We start from the raw sequence: 18,067 nt of genomic DNA, 5'->3' as shown, positions 1-18,067 counted from the left end.
TCACCCATTTCAGCCTGGAAACTGGGTCTACATCAAATGGTAGACCAGCGACCCCTTCCAAGCTAAGTGGAAGGGACCATTCCAAGTTTTGCTGACCACCTTCACTTCTGAGAAAGGTTGCTGGGAAAAGACCGTGAATCCACTACTCCAGAATGAAGAAAGCTTCTGCCCCTGAGACCATCAAAACAGAGACTGATGCAAATCAAAATGATGTAGTTTAAATTGTTCTTTACATGTCTGTTGTTTGCCCAATTGGTAACCATGACTCAAGGCTCAGCCAAAAGTTGCACAACACTGTGACCCAGAATATATCCAGAGCTCTTAATATGAGCAATTGCTGGATTTGCACCCAGTTACCACCTCTAAATGGATGTGATAACTAGCCATTAAAAATTAGAAAGGTTTGGAAGAAGTTTGGAAGGGGATTCAAATTCTGTATAAAGTAAGTTCAAAACATTACACCTTGAAATTTGACTGTATCTTCCATGCCCTCACTTCATGGTTACCAGACTGGGCCTGGGTAAAAGAAACATTTATAATAGTTGTAATTGTAGTTATTATTTTTCGTATAGCTAGTTATGTAAACTGGTACTGTAAGTAGTGTAGTATAGTTTAGAGACTAGACAAGGTAAAGTCTTTTGGTCTCTAAAAAAAGGGGGAAATGATGCCTGATGGTTTTTGTCCTTTCTCTTTATACTCTTTTTATACCCTTTTTATACATTTTATACCCTTTCCAATTCCATGTACATTTCACTCCCTGTATATTTAGCCTAGTTCAGAGTTCTTTGGGGAAGACGAAACATCCCTACTATCTCAGGACAAGAGGCTCCAACCTTGGACGGAGCCTCCTCTCTGGAACATGTTTTTGTAAACTAGATTGTAGCCTCATTTGGGGGGGGGGAATAATTAGAATAGGGGGACAATTACTTCATTTGTTAGGTTTCTTATTGGGGAATTTTAGATAGACATGTGTAGGATTTAACTCTGTGGGATTTAGTTATGAGGATAAAATAGAAACAAGATCTCTAAAGCTGGGTTTTAGAGCATGGGGGTTTATTGTGAAAAGAGAGTGGGTGTGAGAGGCCTGCTAGGCTGCAAGATGCAGCTCAAAGCAGGTCAGAGAAGCGAGAGACAGAGAGGCAAAAAGGAGACCGATTTGCTGTTTACAATACAATAAATCATCTTCTGTGTTGAATATTCTAATTCTCTTTAACCAATCTAAGACAAGCTACAGACCCTACAACATTTACATACAACCTATGAGAATCATCACATTACCACACGGGGTTATATTTTAAACCTTTAAAAACTGCTTTTTGGAACCTCTACCAGGCAGGCAGGGTCTACTCTGACATTTGGACCTGCCTACAGGCAGAGGGCATTGTTCTATCAAGAAGGGGGATTACCTTCAGTGGCCATACCATTGTTTCCTAGTTACTCTTCAACTCAAACCTTGTCTTCATCTCAATTTCGTTTATACTTTCCATATTCTCAGCATCTTTTGCAAGGTAATCATATCTATAAGGCTTTCCTATTTCATCTTCCCCAACATCTCCCCCTCTTTGTTGAACAACTAAGATACTGGACACAGTTTTACTCATTAACTTTTGCACACCCTGAAGTGTACAGGGTATTGCTACTAAAACTACAATTACTACTATTAGAATAATCAGGCCTATTTTACAGAGTTCCTTTAGCCAAGGTGCAAAGCTCCAACCATCAAACAAACTGTCTAGCCAAGATGGGTCATCTGTTGTAATTTGGTTAGCAAAATCTCTTAGGTTTTGTAGCTGTTTATGAATGGAAACAGAATGATCAGATAAATTCATGCAACATAATCCTTCAAAATCTTCACAGCCATGTCCATGTGCTAATAGAAGAAAATCAATAGCAGCTCTGTTTTGTAAAGTGGCATGTCTGACTGCTTTCTCATCTGTCATTAGATCACTGATCATTGTAGAGGTAGCATTAACCTTCTTGCTGAGCCAACACCCCAGCTTATTTAGCTGTTTTAATGCGACTGAAGAACTCAACTGAGGTAGAAAAAGGCTTGCAACAATTGATTTTCCAGAGTTCCAGGGGTGAAAGTCACTATCACAGTCGCTCTCATATTGGTGTCCCTAGGAGGATCTAATCCTTCTGCTTTTCTTTCTGACTACTTCTTTGACACTGGGAGCAATTATTGTAAGTTGTCCTAGGGCACAAGGACCACCATCTATTTTTGAAGGTATACCTTGCCAGGCCCTGTCTCCACAGATGAGCCAAATTCCTTTAGGAAATCGAATAGGGAGTTTGTTAAAACAATCTGCGTGAGGTTTGTCATGTATGAGAAGCTTGGTTTGATTATACCAAGAGGTCACATTGCTATAGGCTGGGTGATATGGGGTAACATTTAACTGAGGGCCGTTTTCTCCTAGGAAATGAAAGAAGTAGCAGGTGCCCATGGTTAGAGAGCCCAGGATTTCTAGCTCTTGAAGGTCAGATTTATCAACTTTAGAATTATCAATATAAGTTTGGTGTTTGTGGCTGGGAGTTGGAGATATATGATGATCATCATATGGCCAATATTTGTCAAGGGTAACATTATCAAAACCTTCTGGAAAAGGTATTCCAACTAAACAGGTTGAAAAAGGTTTGTCAGGGCTTGTGTTGGATAGGCAAATGGTATCGGAGCCTGCAGACTTGGCCAAAGCAACCCAGACATTTGTCTTTGGTTGATTTACAGGTAAAGCGTTACTACAAAAACTAAAATAAAGGAATAAAAGTAACATGCATTCGCGCAAATGATCAAACTCCATTCTTTTCTTGAGCTGCTTTCTGGCAGAACACTTTCTCCTGATGGTTCTGTCTGCTCAAGTCTGGGTACTTGCTTCCTGCTTTTCACTTGCGGGGTTGCTGGCTGGTGTGGAGGCTTCGGCAGGTTTCGATACGTGATATGGCCTCATGTTTCTCGCTGGAATCCGCTTGAGCCCTTCGCCTGTGGAAACACATGCAAACCCCTTCCCCCAAGTTACAAGATTGTATGGTCCTTCTATTTGTCCTGATTCTAAATTTTTAATCAAAACTGGGGGGTTTTCTTTCAGTTTTGACTTTTTGTTGTTTAGGAAATGTCTGGATGTCGCTGTTGAGCAGCTAGCAGAGTAATGAAGGCACCAGTTCTCAGTGGCAAGAAGGAATGACCTTTATTGTTTTGATTTCATCATATATATAGAGTATTCAAAAGTCACCCAGATTGGTCGGTCAGAAGCCTTCCCCCAGGCCTGATTGGCCAGGCTTGCACCGTCCAAGTTCTGGGACACTGTTCCAACAACATCCAAACTTTATCTTTATTTATAAAACACAAGAAAAATTCTCATGGGAAAAACCTGTGCTAGCCACATCTGTATATTGGGGGATCAGACTCTTCTGCAGAGCTATTCAAAAAATTGTAAACATACAAAGCTTTGTTCAACCTCCTTTGAGGTGTAGCCTGGGCTTCTCCCCCTCTTTGTTGATCTAAAATGTGTTTTAGAGTTTGATGTGTTCTATTATTCCTTGACTCGTGGGGGAGTGAGGAATGCCAAATGTATGGCGAACACCCCAGTTATTTAAGAATGTAGCTAATTCTTGTGAAGCATACGAAGGACCATTGTCAGTCTTAATTTCTTGGGGGATACCCAGATAGCAAAAAGCTAGTGAAAAATGCTGGCAAACATGCTTAGCTGTCTCTCCCGTATGAACAGAAGCAAAAACTGCATTTGAGAATGTATCGACAGAAACATGAATATTTTTAAGTGTCCCAAAAGAGGGGTACTTAGTAACATCTGTTTGCCATTTCTGCAAGCTCTCCAACCCTCGTGGATTGGTGGCTCCTGAGGAAGGAAGAGGTTGAACAAGCTGACAGTCTGGGCAAGCTCGTATGATGTTTCATGCTTGCTCTAAGGTGATGTGAAAATCTCATTTGATTGCCTGTGCATTCTGGTGAAAAAATGCATGACTCAATTTGGCTTGTTCAATGATATTGGGTAAAGTGGTCGCAGTAAGCACTGAAGTAGAGTTTTCAATACCTGCTGCAACTTCTTCATCAGATGCTGCTGATGCCAATGCATCAGCTCGTGCATTTCCTTCTGCCATAAATCCTGGAAGCCCAGAATGGGCTCTGATGTGGGAAACAAAGTAAAGGTTAGTTCTGTGTGACAGAATTTGGTAGAGAGAGGTGAGCCAAAGACACAATTTGTTTACATCCTCTAGAACAGATCCTTCAATTCTTTTAATAATATTAGCAACATATGCTGAATCAGTGATTAGGTTGAAAGGCTCCGGAAAGAGCTGAAAAGCTCTCACAACTGCTGCCAATTCAGTAACTTGAGGTGAGCCCTCAACCTTTTGAACATCTTGTTTCCAGACTTGAGTGTCTTTATTTTGCCAAGTGACTACTGAATTGTGCGTTCGCCCTGACCCATCAGTGAAGATAGTGACTGCATCTAAAGGCTCTTCACTGATCAGGGTTTTTTCTTTGTAGCATAATTTAGCTTTGATCAATTTGTGTGCTGGATAATGAATAGAGCAAATGCCTGGAAAATCGAGCAAGGCATACAGCAAGTCCTCTGATTTTTGCATTGCCCAATCAAAGTAGGTTTTGATCATAGGCAGATAAATAATTGCGAATTCGCGACCTGCTATTGAAAGAAGCCTTGCTCTGCCTTTTATGATGATTTGAGACCTCATTTCTAAAGGTGTGACGAGTGTCTTTGGCGACCTGTAAGAAAGAAGAACCCATTCAATTATTAACAACGGATCGTTTTGAGCAGAATCCTGGCGATCGGCGAGAGGAAGCAAGCAGTAGTCTCAATGTGAGATATAAGCAAGCTCCATTTTATTTCACCAAACGAGAAACTTATATACTGTTACAGATGTTACTAATTATAGTTACACACGTATCTGCAGTCTGTTCTCACATAATCAGGGTTTTTCCTGATGACTCCCTTATTCTTTTCTCATAACACTTCTGACTCCCTATCTTTTCTCATAACATTTTTCTCACGGCCTAGAAACACAGCTGTGGTTCTCAGGCTTTAGCTTCTCATGACACTTTACTAGGATTTTTACTGAGGCCTGCCTATGCTGAGGCTTTGTTCAGGCCTGCTCAATTAACACAAGTTTTGCTGGAAAACTGTGTTTTCCAACAAATTCCCCCATTTTGTTTGTGAGAACAGACGTTGTCTGTTGTCAGATTCATTTGCTTTAAGTACTTTTTATTATTACAATTATTATAAATTTACTTAAGGAAACATCACTAGTTATTTAGTTATGTTGCTACGGTCTAGGAACTGTCATTGCTGAAAACATTCACTTCACAGGCAAAGCTTGGAGAACTTTTCCCGGGTAAGGACTCCAAGTTTACCTGGAAGAAGGTTTAGCTTTCATAAGTTCAATTTGGTAAGTTAACATTACCTGATTAAATTTTGGTGCAGAACACTTGGGACTCATGGCATATTTCCCAGCTAATTAGGACTGAAGCTTGGCCAGAGCCTAGACCCTAAGTAGGAGGGTTTTCTTAGAACATTTTATAAACAAGCTTTGATTAATATCAATAAGAAGAGTGTCTTAACATATTATTTTTGCAGATAACTATATAAGGTGAGGCGAAATATTTGAAAACAGTGTGTTGCGGTTTGGAGGATTTAGCAGCAGACTTTACCCTAGAGCTTCTCTACCCAGCCCGGTTCAGCGCCTCAGTGCTCCAAACCTTCTGTCCCAGGGCTGGACACTGCGCTCTCACCGGCCGGGGAGCCATATGGCTAGCTCTGGTTCGTCTGCTTCCACAACTGGCGATGATAAAGGAGGCGAGGAGGGTCTATGCGTTGTGTCCATGGAAGATGTTTATTCGCATGGTGCAGCAGAGGCCAACGACCTCCCCGAGGCAGAGATGCCTCGAGGGCGAAGGCCTCACATGCACAGCCACATGTGGAGCATAAACACACGTGGGGCATAGACACACGTGGAGCATAGACAGCAAGATGGCGGAGGGTAAGGGGTTTTATAGGGAAACAGAGAGGGGCAGGGACAGCACACAGGCCCAGTGACCTCTGGGTACAGGGGAGGTACAGGGGCGGAGTTAGGAGTACAGGTACCAATAGGGGAAACCCGAGGGAGTGGCCAGGGCCACGTGGGGTTAAGGTACAGGAACCAATAGGGAAAACTGGGGGCGTGGCTAGGACTATGTGGAGTAGGGAAGGCAGGACAATAGGTGACAAGTACAGTCGTTAAGAAAGGGGTGTGGGGAACTTGCAGCCATTATCACAATAACAGTGGACATTATTATTTGACTTTAACTAAAGAAGATAAAACTGCAAAGGTTTTTGTGAATAATAATATAAACTAACAAATTTAAAACAAAATTAATATTACTGAAAATGAATAAAGCTTGATCTTAATAAATTTGATTTAAAACTAACAAATAGGACTTAACTCTAACAGAATTTAAAACTTAACAGAATTTAAAATTAACATCACTTAATATTACTTAATAGAGTTTAACCTTAACAGAATCTAAAACTTAATAGAATTTAAATTCAATATTACTTAACTTTAACAGAATCTATACTTAACCAAAGGCACTTAACAGGTAGCTTAAACTATTTAGTATAACTTTACTCATAGGTTTCATTCATACATCAAAACTCTTAAGAAATCAAAACCACACTCTCAGCAGGTACAGGTTTCATCTACACATTAAAACACTCATGAAAGTAAAACAACATTTTCAGCAGGCCTGCTATACTCACACATACACACAAACACTGTCTTAAGAAACACTTTAGCAAAATTCAGCTTTTGTTCAAGGCTTTAGCAATCAAGGTGTTGTTATTTTTTATCAGAATAATATATTGTTACAATGCTTTTTCATTTGTGAAGAGCTAGAAACAAGTACAAACTATAACTTGTTTGCACTAAACAACAGGGTACTCTGAAAACACATTCACTAATTGCTTTTTGGAGCTTTGACAAAGGCATCTTTGGATGCAGCTGGTGTTAGCTTGTAGAAGGTGCTGACACTTGGCAACGGGTGTTTCATCCGGCAAAGCGAATAATTAGAGGTTTTGGGGAGAACAGCTGGAGAACGTGTTCAAAGATCTGTATCTGCAGCTAGAGAGCAAAAGGGAAGAACTCCTGAAAGTTCTCCATGACTACGAGGAGAAACAACTCCATTAGATTGATTTTTAAGGTTTTGAACAGGACTCTTTGGGAAGGGAAGGGAATGGAACAGGAGAAAGCAAAGGGGGGCAAGGGCAGCAGAACTGCTCCAGGCCTCCGCTCGGCTCTGCGCACCTTCGATTCCGGTATCAGTTTGTTGTTTCTGCTGGCAACGCTGTTGGTTAGTTCTGGTTCACTGCTGAAGCTGTCAATCATTTCCTCATCTTTGGGGAGGGGTAGAGTTTAGGATCTCACCACAGACGTCACAGTTGGGGCGGTGAAGGAGGCGTGGATGGCTCGCGGCTCCGCCTACCGGGGCACCCTCTGCGACTTCCGCTTTCTTTGCCAGTTGACCGGAAACCGTGGTTGGAGCAACTTCCGCCACAGGTCTCTCCATGTGGGATTCAGGCGGTGTGTGGCAGACGGCAGGGGCCGTTGCTGCTGCGCGGCCGCCGGTCTCTTTCTGTTTGTCTTTTTTGTTTTTACAAGCTTCTGTGCTGTATCTCTGTTGCAGCGGGAACACCAAACTTTCTCGTTATAATTTTTTCGTATGTGTTTTTCACTGCCACATCAATAACAACGGAGTGATTGCTGGCTACTTCAGTGCTTTACCCACGTTACTTGAGCTTTTCTTAGTATCGTGTTTAGTTGTTCTGGCAAAAATTCAACAGCGGCACTTTCAAATAAAGCAGCTAAGATGTTTTTCGTTGTAAAGTTGCTAAGTTCTATGATACATTGACACAGGAATAGTTTTTTCATCCAATCGGGTAACTTTGTATTTTCAGCTTCTGGCAGTGACACTGAGCGCTCCCTTTTTGCTAGCGGTGGCAGCGAGGGAGAGCTATGATTCCCCCCCCCTTAGCGGGGGGGTTCCCCCAGTTGCGCGGCTGCCGAAGTCCTTTGCATGTTAAAAGCAGGACGGCAACTCTCAGGTTTTTCTCTGCTGTCTGCGGCTGCTATTTTCTGTGCTGTTATGTTTGCAAGTTCTCGCTCTGTTGCATGTTGCTGTAAGCAGGCTATCACTTTACTCCACGGTTTGCCAAGCTTTTTTGCAGTTTTATTACCCTCTAGAAGTAAACTAGCTCCATAATTTGACCACTCCTTTACTTCGAATACTGTAACAGGATTTGTAAAAAATCCATAGGCTTGTCCCACCACGATTAGACCAGCTAACTGCGATAGAGTGCCTTTACTGAGTCCATGCTTTTCTAAAAAGCATAACAATAAACATTGGGCTACCTCCGTCTCCATTTTGGTCCAGCTGGGTTTAAAGTACCTTGGTTGCCGCCGTCAGAGCACACCGCTGGGACGTCTCTATTTTCCGCGCTCGCCGATTGCAGCTTTTCCGAAGTAGCCCCACGGTAGGCAGGTCTTGATCGGCCCGAGCCCTCGGATCACCCCCCTCCCAAGCAGGGGCGATGACCTTGGCTCACCGGCGCTGCTCCAGTACCTCTCAGTTCTCGCCGCTTTCTGGAACAGGGTCGTAAACTCTGCTGCCAGCGTCCGTGGTCATCGCTTCTCGGAGCAGGGTCCTAAGTCCTGCTACCTGTATCTCCATATCACATCGGAGGTCACCATTTGGCGATCGGCGAGAGGAAGCAAGCAGTAGTCTCAATGTGAGATATAAGCAAGCTCCATTTTATTTCACCAAACGAGAAACTTATATACTGTTACAGATGTTACTAATTATAGTTACACACGTATCTGCAGTCTGTTCTCACATAATCAGGGTTTTTCCTGATGACTCCCTTATTCTTTTCTCATAACACTTCTGACTCCCTATCTTTTCTCATAACATTTTTCTCACGGCCTAGAAACACAGCTGTGGTTCTCAGGCTTTAGCTTCTCATGACACTTTACTAGGATTTTTACTGAGGCCTGCCTATGCTGAGGCTTTGTTCAGGCCTGCTCAATTAACACAAGTTTTGCTGGAAAACTGTGTTTTCCAACAGAATCCCATTGAAAAATGAGACCGCGCAGTCTCAGACCTTCTCCTAATACCGCAAGGAAAAAGGGTTCATCGGGCATTCAGCGATGAGCCTGTCTGTTTTGTAGGGCATCAGTGATTTTTTCTAAGGCCTTGCAGGCTTCGGGAAAGAGAGATCTAGGAGATTTGATGTCATTGTCTCCTCTTAACAAATCAAAAAGTGGAGCAAGTTCATCAGCAGTGATTCCTAACACAGGCCTAACCCAATTGATTTCTCCTAAAAGCTTTTGTAAGTCATTTAGAGTACAGACTTCAGTTCTGATTTGTACTTTTTGAGGTGCAATAGACTGTTCTGTTAGTTTCTACTTAAATACTTCCAGGGGGCAGTTTCCTGTATTTTTGATTCTGAGATCACCAGTCCAGCCTTTTTAATTTCAGCAACAACACTGTCCCGAGTTTCTTCCATTTGTTGCTGTGTTGGTGCTGCAATGAGCAAATCATCCATGTAGTGGAGAATGATTGATTGCTGGAATTGCTCACGGACTGGAGATAATGCGCGGGCTACAAAATACTGGCAAATTGTCGGCGAATTTTTCATGCCTTGCGGCAGAACAAGCCAATGATACCTTTGGAGCAGTTCTTGCAGGTTTGTACTTGGGATGGAAAAGGCAAAACAAGGTGCATCGTCCGGATGCTAGTGGGATGTTGAAGAAACAGTCTTTTAGATCGATGATTACAAGCGGCCAATTTCTTGGGATCATAGAAAGGTTGGGCAGGCCAGGTTGGAGAGGGCCCATGTTCTCAATTGCTTCGTTGATTTTTCTAAGATCATGTAATAATCTCCAGGTGTCAGAAGTTTTCTTGTGGATTACAAACACAGGTGAGTTCCAAGGACTGTTGGTGGGTTTAATACGGCCTTTTTCTAGTTGCTCAGCCACTAATTTTCTGAGGGTACTCAGCTTATTATTAGGCAGGGGCCACTGGTCAATCCAGATAGGAGTGTCAGTTTTCCAGGTCAGTTTTAAGGTGCTGAGTGCTGTAGTGGCCCCTACAAAAAATCCAGTTCAATTTTGGCTCCCCATTGAGAAAGCAAATCTCTTCCCCACACCGTGATGGGTTTTTGCACTATATAGGGACGGATTAATGCCTTTTTCCCTTGTGGTCCTGTAATACTGATTACAGCTTCGCTTTGTAAGCACAGAGTGACACTTCCAGTGCCTGTGAGACCGCCTGGGAGAGTTAGCAATTTCCAATTCATTGGCCAACGATGATAAGAGATCACTGAGACATCTGCACCCGTATCAATCATTCCTGTGATATTAACTTGAACCCCACTACTTGACAGTTTACAAGTCAGCATTGGGCATTGTTGACTTATCTGTTGAACCCATAGAAACTCAGGGTTTTCAGGAGCGGCTGAGAAACAGTGTGGTGGTGTTTGAAGCGCAGTCCCCATAGGTAGTGCTATAGCAATGGCTATAGGGGTTTTAGGTGAAATATGCAGTGGGGGATAGCAGGCCTTGGCTAGCACTAGTAATTCTTCATTGCAGTTAACAGACATTACACAGGGCAATACAAGCAGTCCCAGGATGCCGTTCTTCTCCTTACCAACAACTAGAAAATCTTGTTTATTTTGCGAAGTTCCAGTAATGCTTGTTAAAATATAGCCATAGCCACTGTCTTTTAAAAAGGTTGTTGGCTTGGAGGTTGCCAAAGTGCACCAGGACCCTGGGGGTAGCAGCTCTGGGGCATTGCTTGAGATTCTGCTGATGACGAAGCGAAGTGGTTCTGAGTCGGGGTATCCATAAATTTCACCTCGGGTGTCTAGGACGTTGTGGCTAGCACAGGTCTTTCCCATGAGAACTTTCTTCAGTGTTTTATAAACAAAGATAAAGTTTGGATGTTGTTAAAACAGTGTCTCGAGATTTGGACAGTTCAGGCCTGGCCAATCAGGCCTAGGGGGAGGTTTCTGACTGACCAATCTGGGTGACCTCTGAAAAGTCTATATAGGTTGGATTCAAAATAATAAAGCTCTCTTTTTCTATGCCACGCTGAGAATCCGGGTTTTTCTTCTCTGCTAGTGGCTCAACAGCGACAGGACGTCACTACTTGTTTCATCACGCGATGACGTTGCGCGCTCGTGGTGAAGTTTTTTGCATTGTATCTTTCACTCATATTATGTCTGAATCGACACTGCCAGGGAAAGTGCCTTCCCTTCCCGCAGATTGGACAGCGGCCTGGTGCTTGTGCATCCCATCTGGCTTCTTGCCAGTTCCTTATAATATGGTTAGGCGCAGCAGTGTATAATCCTCAGGCAGCCCCGCCCCCACTGCTGGGGGAGGGCTGCCCCAGAACAGGAACACACGGGAAGGGCTCTCTGTGGCCACGAGCTGTGGGGCTGGTCAGACTTGGTCCTCACAGAAGTGTCGCAAGTTTAGAAAGGCAGCTATCTCGTTCCAGGTTTCCATGGTGTCTTTATTTAGGATAACAGGGGGAGAGGTTGGGGGACTGTGGAGAGGGAAGGGAAGATAAGAGAAGAAGGGAGTTCCATCGAGGCTGGAATGAAAGAGAGCCCCTTCCGGCTCCTGCTGGGGTTTTTATCCCTGGGGCTGGGAGGTGGTCCTGACTTACATCATCCAGTCAGGAGGGGTCAGGGGGGCGGGGTCAGGGGAGGGAAGAACGCATCACAACAGTTAGGTTTTTTAGAGAAGTAGCTAGGTCCTGATGTAACAGCAGCGTGCATGACAGCCATAGTATTGCCTTGTTGCTGGGAGTTTAGATGCAGGGCAGCTAGGATTTCAGTAAGTTTTTTGTCTCTTGCTTCTGCATGTGCTGCCTGTGCAGCTGCTTGCGCTGTTTGAGCTGTAATAGCTTTTTCAATCTTTTCTCCCAGAGTTTTTCCAAGTTCATTTGCCTGGATAGTTGCCACTTGCTGTGGGCTTCCTATTTGGTTACAGGCATCAATCATTTCAGGCACTGTGGGTCTTTCTTTCCCCAGGGCTTTGATAACCCTTTTACATTCTGCATTTGCATTATTTTCAATAATGTCCTGTATCATTATTGGGCGAGCTATATTATCGCCGCATTGTCTTTCTGCTGCTTGGATTACACGGTCAACGAATGTAGTGAATGGCTCAGAGGACTCTTGGCTAATGAGATTATACACTTTTTCAAAGCTTCCTGCAGGCTGGATTTGCAGGAAGGCTCTGCGAACCATCTTTTTAATGTCATCTAACGCTATCTAGGGTAGATTAACCTGATTATCATTTTGGTCATCAGGAGGGTCACCAGTAAGCTTAGATATGGTAAGGGTATGAAGGCCTACATCAGTACTTTGTCTATAAGTGGGTAGTACTCCTGCAAGCAGTCTTCTCCATTTGAGTTCCCATAACAGGTATTGTGAATCTGTGAGAATTATACTAGCAAGGTTTTTACAGTCATTTGGTGTGAGTGTGTCTCCGTCTAGGGTACTTTTCAGCAGTTGCCTAAAATACGGGGAGCAAATACCACTGTCTTTTATTGCTTTTCGCAGCTCTTTTATTTCATGAGTCGGAATAGCTACCCATGTTCTCGGACCACCAGCTTGTTGGCTAAATGTCACAGGCATGGTTAAAGGACTTAGACTTTCTTCTTTACAAATCTGACGTCTGACTTCATGCCAGTCCGTTGATTGAAAATTATGAAAATAGTTCTGGGAGTGTTCTGTATTTGTTAGCGCAGCTGTCATATTCCAGTGTCCCTCTCCTCGTTGCACGGTTTGAGTGATGGGCTGTGGCTGTGCAGATGTGTACAAGGTAGTTTCCGTAGGTGCTAGGGTCGTAGAAGGCGCAAACGCCGCTGGATATTGGAACAGGTGCAGCTGTGTCTCGGAGCAGCTCCCGTCAGTTGCGTGCTACAGTGGTGGAGGCTGCGGAAGTACGGTAGGCAGCTGCGGCTGCGCGGGAGCTGCTATGGGGTGTTGCATCAGGTGACTCAGAGGAGCTGTTGTGATTGGAGTTTGTAGGAGCTGCGCATGCGTTGATTGCTGCACGGGGCTGGTGTGGAGGGTCGTTATGGCGGGGACTGCAGTACCGAGCGAGTTGTGGGACGCGGAGGGTAGCGGTGCTGGGAAAATGGTGGTTGAGGCTGCGGCTGGAAGCGTTGGAACGTTCGGGGTTGCAGGAGGCGGCGGGGCTCTGCTATATTTTAGCTGAAAAGCGGGAGGCTGCTGAAGAGATGGCGCAACCATGCCTGGGTCCGGGACGGGTAGCGGCGGCAGCGGTGGATTCTCGCCAGCGGGAGAAGATGTTGGGGTGTCGGGGGGCAGGAGGGGCGGCGTGCATGCTGCGGGAGCGTGCTGCGAGCGTGCGATGGCAGGCGGTGGGGTCGTAGGCGGCTGTATAGCTACTGGGTTAGTGGGCATGTCGGTGATAACAGAGTGAGCCGGGGTTTCGCTCGCGGGTAGCGGGACGGGAACGGCCAGCCCTGCGGGGATGGGGGGGAGGGGGAGTAGCCGCGATTATATCAGTGAGGGAGCCCGCATGGGCTGGAGCGAGGGGAGAGGCCATGGCGACCGAGCCGCTCCCGCCAGGCTCTGCCATGGCTGCGGCCGGACGGGAGCGGGGAGGGGTGCGGGGGGCGGGGCGCTGCGGTGACGTCAGCGAGGGAAAGGCGGTGCGGGTGGGGCCGCAGTGCCGGCAACACTACAGGGGACCGCGGGGGTGGGGAAGCAGGGTGGTACAGCTGTGACGCTGGTGGGTGGAGTCGAAGGAGCGGAGGAGAGGGGCAGTGCTGCGGTGACGCTGGTGGGTGGAGTCGTAGGAGCAGAGGAGAAGGGCGGTGCCGCGGTGACGCCGACGGGACCAGGGGCCGGAAATAAGGGGTCGGGGATGGGGACGGCAGGAAGTAGGGAGACGGCAGGGGCCGGGATGGCGGAAGCGGTGGGAGAAGCTATGGGGCACGGCGGGGCGACCGGGGCCAGCGGGACCGCGGGTACTGGGGCAGCGAGGACCGGCGGGGGGGTGTAGGGCGCAGTGCCCTGCAGGGTTCCGACGGCAGGAGGCGGAATTGCGAAAGGAGCGGGGCTCGATGCGGGGTGTGCTGCAGGCGGCATTTTTGAAGCAAAGAGCTCCACGAGCGCCCTGCAGGCTGGTACCAGCTCTGCGGCAGCGAGATCGCGGCGCGAAATATTATTAAAAAGTTTGTTTCCAACTATTTCCCAGAAATCTTTGGTAAAGACGATTGAACATTCTGCGTGTGGGAAATTAATTAAGGTTCATTCTAAGAGGTTTTTTAGCTCCTGTTTTGGTAAATTACTTGGAGTGGAGCTCAATAGGCGCTTAAGTTGTTTATAGAGATCTCTATCATGTGCCGAATGTGTTTGACCCATAGTGTGACTAGTGGGGTGCTCACCTCGGTACCGTAGAAGCAGGGTCCTCAGAGCTCCGTCGTGGGGGGAGCTGGTCAGGCTCTCCAGTCGGCCAGGAGAGAGACTCTCTCAGAGGGGGAGGGGGCTCGGGGATCCCAGGATTTCCCCTGAGGCACCCGAGCAGATGGTGAAGGGTCCTTTGTTTGTTGAGGTAGTGTTAATAAGGTCCCAGTGCAACGGCTGCTCTTACGAGAAAAGGCTCACCCAGGGCAGGAGAAAAAGCAGTACAAAGCCGGGCTCTGGCGGCGGCGGCAGCGAATTCTGCCCCCCCAGGCAGCAGCTCGACCGTCCTCCTCCGAAGCCGAGAAAGAGAGCTAACACCTGCCCCAGCTCCCCTTTTCCCAGCCCACTTCTCCTGATATCTCTGCTCTTTTTCGAGAAACCCTAAGATAAGTGCAGCCAGGTGCCCTCCTCTCCTGAGCTTGGCAACTTCTTTTGTCTCTCTTAAGTACCCGGTTGTGGGTTCCTTAGCAACAAATTGGGGAAAAATTCCCTAACCTCCAACAGTCCAGCAAAAAGCTTGTTCACAGTGTCAGCTGAGAATGCTCTTGCTGGATTCAACATGCCACTCGAACCAGTTGAAGGGCACCAAACTCTGGAGATACTGACCTTCCCGCAAGCTCTATATACCATTCTACTTGCTCAGTCTCGTGGATACAAAACATCTTCAAAAGGTTCAGCAGCTGCTCCCACAGAAAAAGTCCTGGAACAAAAAGCCAGTGCTGAGCTTCATCTTCCCCTTGCAGTCTGTAAACTAGACTGAAAGGAATAAGGGAGTGTCTTTACAAACGGTTGCTAAGACCTGAGTCTCCTGGTAAGATAAGACCGATACTGAGTGTGATAAATGAGTGGATAGTGAATGTTGGCTTTTGCATATATGAATTTAGCATTTATAAGTGATAAAGTACTGTATAAAGTAGCACTTAGATAAAATATAGTTAAGTAGAAACAAAGTTAATTATTAGCTATCTAATAGTTGGAGTATGCTAGAAATGTGGTAAGAAATACATGGTAATAGATATCTTTTAAACTGATAAGCCACGAAGCCAGAGATCAAGACGCCTTGAAGGAAGAAAAAGAAACAGACCTCATGCATCCCAGGAAATCTGTGATCTACAGTCACACCTCCCTGAGAAGAGTGTCAGCTACAACTTGAATAGAAGACTTCAGCCTTCAGCCCTGAAACAAACCAGAAGACCAAGATGTCACCGGCCTGGCGGACAGGGGCATAGAGCAAAGAAGGAGAGATGATTGAAGTGTAAATAGTTTTTTTTTTTACTTAATGAATATGTAACAGTTACAGAAAGTACTTAAGCGCACATTAAAATGAATAGGGCGTGGGACTGAGAATAAGGCAAACCAGCCACTCCTGCCTGGCCATAAGTTTTTGTTCTCCTAATAAATGTTCAATATTATATTCCTAAAAATGCCGGCTTGTGAATTTGTTTATATCACTGAGAGATAGAAGAAAGAATGGGAAAGATTTCCATAGGAATTCTACTGATTGACTTGCCCAAGACTGTTAATAAACTACAAGAACAGAGATATAAGTAAAGAAGAAAGGAGAGATGAGTATTAGGGGTGTCTGCATTAAGGGGATGTATATTACGGGGGTCTTAATAAGGCATTCTGGGAAGCCTGTACCTCTCGAGTACCTCAGCCAATGGGGAAAGAGAGAGGGAACCTGTGGCCGAGAAAGTAGGATAAAAGACACTGCGTCCTCTATCATTTTGAGAGACCCTGCGAAAGAAGTGGCCAAATAGATAACCCAAATCTATTTGCACTTCAACCATCCTTATTTCTTTGATCTTTTGCCGCCTTCCACCAACACGGCGCCTGTCCAGGGCTGAAGGCTGAGCTCTAATTCAAATTGTAGCTGACAGCTTCTCAGGGAGGAGTGAATGTAGATAACAGCTCTGGCCTGGTGGCTTATCAGCTAAAACCATGTATTTCTTAGCATACTGCATTCACTATTCACTCATTTATCACAATAAGGCAGAATATGTAAATAAAACCAGGATTTCCTTAATCTTATCAAGATAAAAGGGGGCAAAAGAATCCTTTTGAAGCCAAGCACAAGAAATCGCTGAATAATATTAATGACTTACGAGAAATAATTTGTATAACCCTCCTATCCTGGGGAATGTGATGAATATTCATGAATTTTACCTATAACACTGTGTCTTTGGAGGTACCAAGGTGTGTGTTTGGAGGAGAGAATTCCCCCCACACACGGTGCACCGAATAAAGCAAATACCCACTTCTCTGACTTTGTCTCTGAAGTGTCTCCAGGCTCGATTGGGGCAAATCAACCCCATGGGAAATGCCCATGACCTCTCCCTTTATTCATGAATAAAGTTATAGGACTCCTCTGTCTCCTTTTTGGACATAAACCTCTGGCGTTTGTGGATTGATTTTCCTGTCAAATGGGAGCTCGGTCCGGGATCCTTCCACCATCCGGGGGCGGTGGGCAGGGAGCAGAGCTGAAGACGTGCCTCCCCCAGTTTCGGTGATCAGCTCACCTTGGTGGTGGCCAGCACCAGCCGATTGATTGGGTACCCGAGACTGTCCAGGAGACAGACGAGCAGCGGACCAAGGAGGTCTGTGAAGAGTCCGCAAGGAAGGACCCCTAAAAAAATCTCACTGGTGAGTAAAATGGGATCTTCAGGGAGTAAACCTGGGAGGGCACCCAGGGAGGGTGGCAAATGTAAAGCCTGGAAGGGGCCCTGGAAAAAGGGATGACGATCCTGTAATACCCCCGGAGAGTCCCTTGGGAAGAGTGCTGAGGTTTTGGGACAAATTAGACATTCCCACAGGGATAACTAAGGAGATAATGCTGGAATATTGGTTTTTTGTGTGGCCAGGGTATGATTTGCCAAGGGGGCTTAAATGGCCACCTTGCGGAACATACAGTAGTCGTTTGTGTCAGATTATGTGGTTGTATTTAGAGGAAAATTGGAAAAGATTGCTTGAAAGGGAATGTGGAGAGATATGGTTGCGACAAGCAGCTGGGGAGGTTTTTGTGTTAAGAAAGAAGGGAGAAGAGGGGAAAAAGGATATGTTGAGAAAGAAGGAAGAAGAGGGAAGAGAGGAGAAAGAGAAAATGAGTGAGGATTGGGATGTTTTTCAGCACCTTTCTGTTGCGGTTTAGAGGATGTTACAGCAGACTTTACCCTAGAGCTTCTCTACCCAGCCCGGTTGTCTTGGATTGATGATATGATAATCCTTTATCCCCTATCGTTGGCTTATATGCCCAAGAAAGAAAAAAAAATGTGTGGTCCTGTCTCTTTAACTGCACCCAGCCGCAGAGAGAAACGCGGGTTGTTTTGAAAACATTTTCCCCAAGCCTTGCTCCGGGGGAGGATTCGTCGCCCGGCAGAGACTGCGTGCTGGACGGGGGTCGGAGTGAGCTCTGTTCCCGTTTTTTCCATTCTTCTTATTTTTTCCTCGTTTGGACCCCTTCTCTTCGATCTGCTTTGCCACCCGGAGACCCAGGAGGGCCAGAGGACAGCAGAGCTCTCCAGGGAGCTCCACCCGGCCCCGGGTGGGGGGCGAAG

General features: G+C 45.7%; 1 long non-coding RNA gene across 1 annotated transcript in view; it reads right to left on the bottom strand.

The window, feature by feature from the left end:
* The window catches only part of LOC146425627 (uncharacterized), a 449,835-nt gene that overhangs the window by 365,412 nt on the left and 66,356 nt on the right, over nt 1-18,067 (bottom strand). The gene's annotated exons all lie outside the window — the stretch shown is intronic.

Source organism: Lichenostomus cassidix, chromosome W (genome assembly GCF_008360975.1).
Source record: "Lichenostomus cassidix isolate B80296 chromosome W, HeHo_3.0, whole genome shotgun sequence".
NCBI lineage: Eukaryota > Metazoa > Chordata > Aves > Passeriformes > Meliphagidae > Lichenostomus > Lichenostomus cassidix.
Note: the sequence above shows the minus strand (reverse complement) of the source record. Positions and strands in the feature narration are given on the sequence as shown.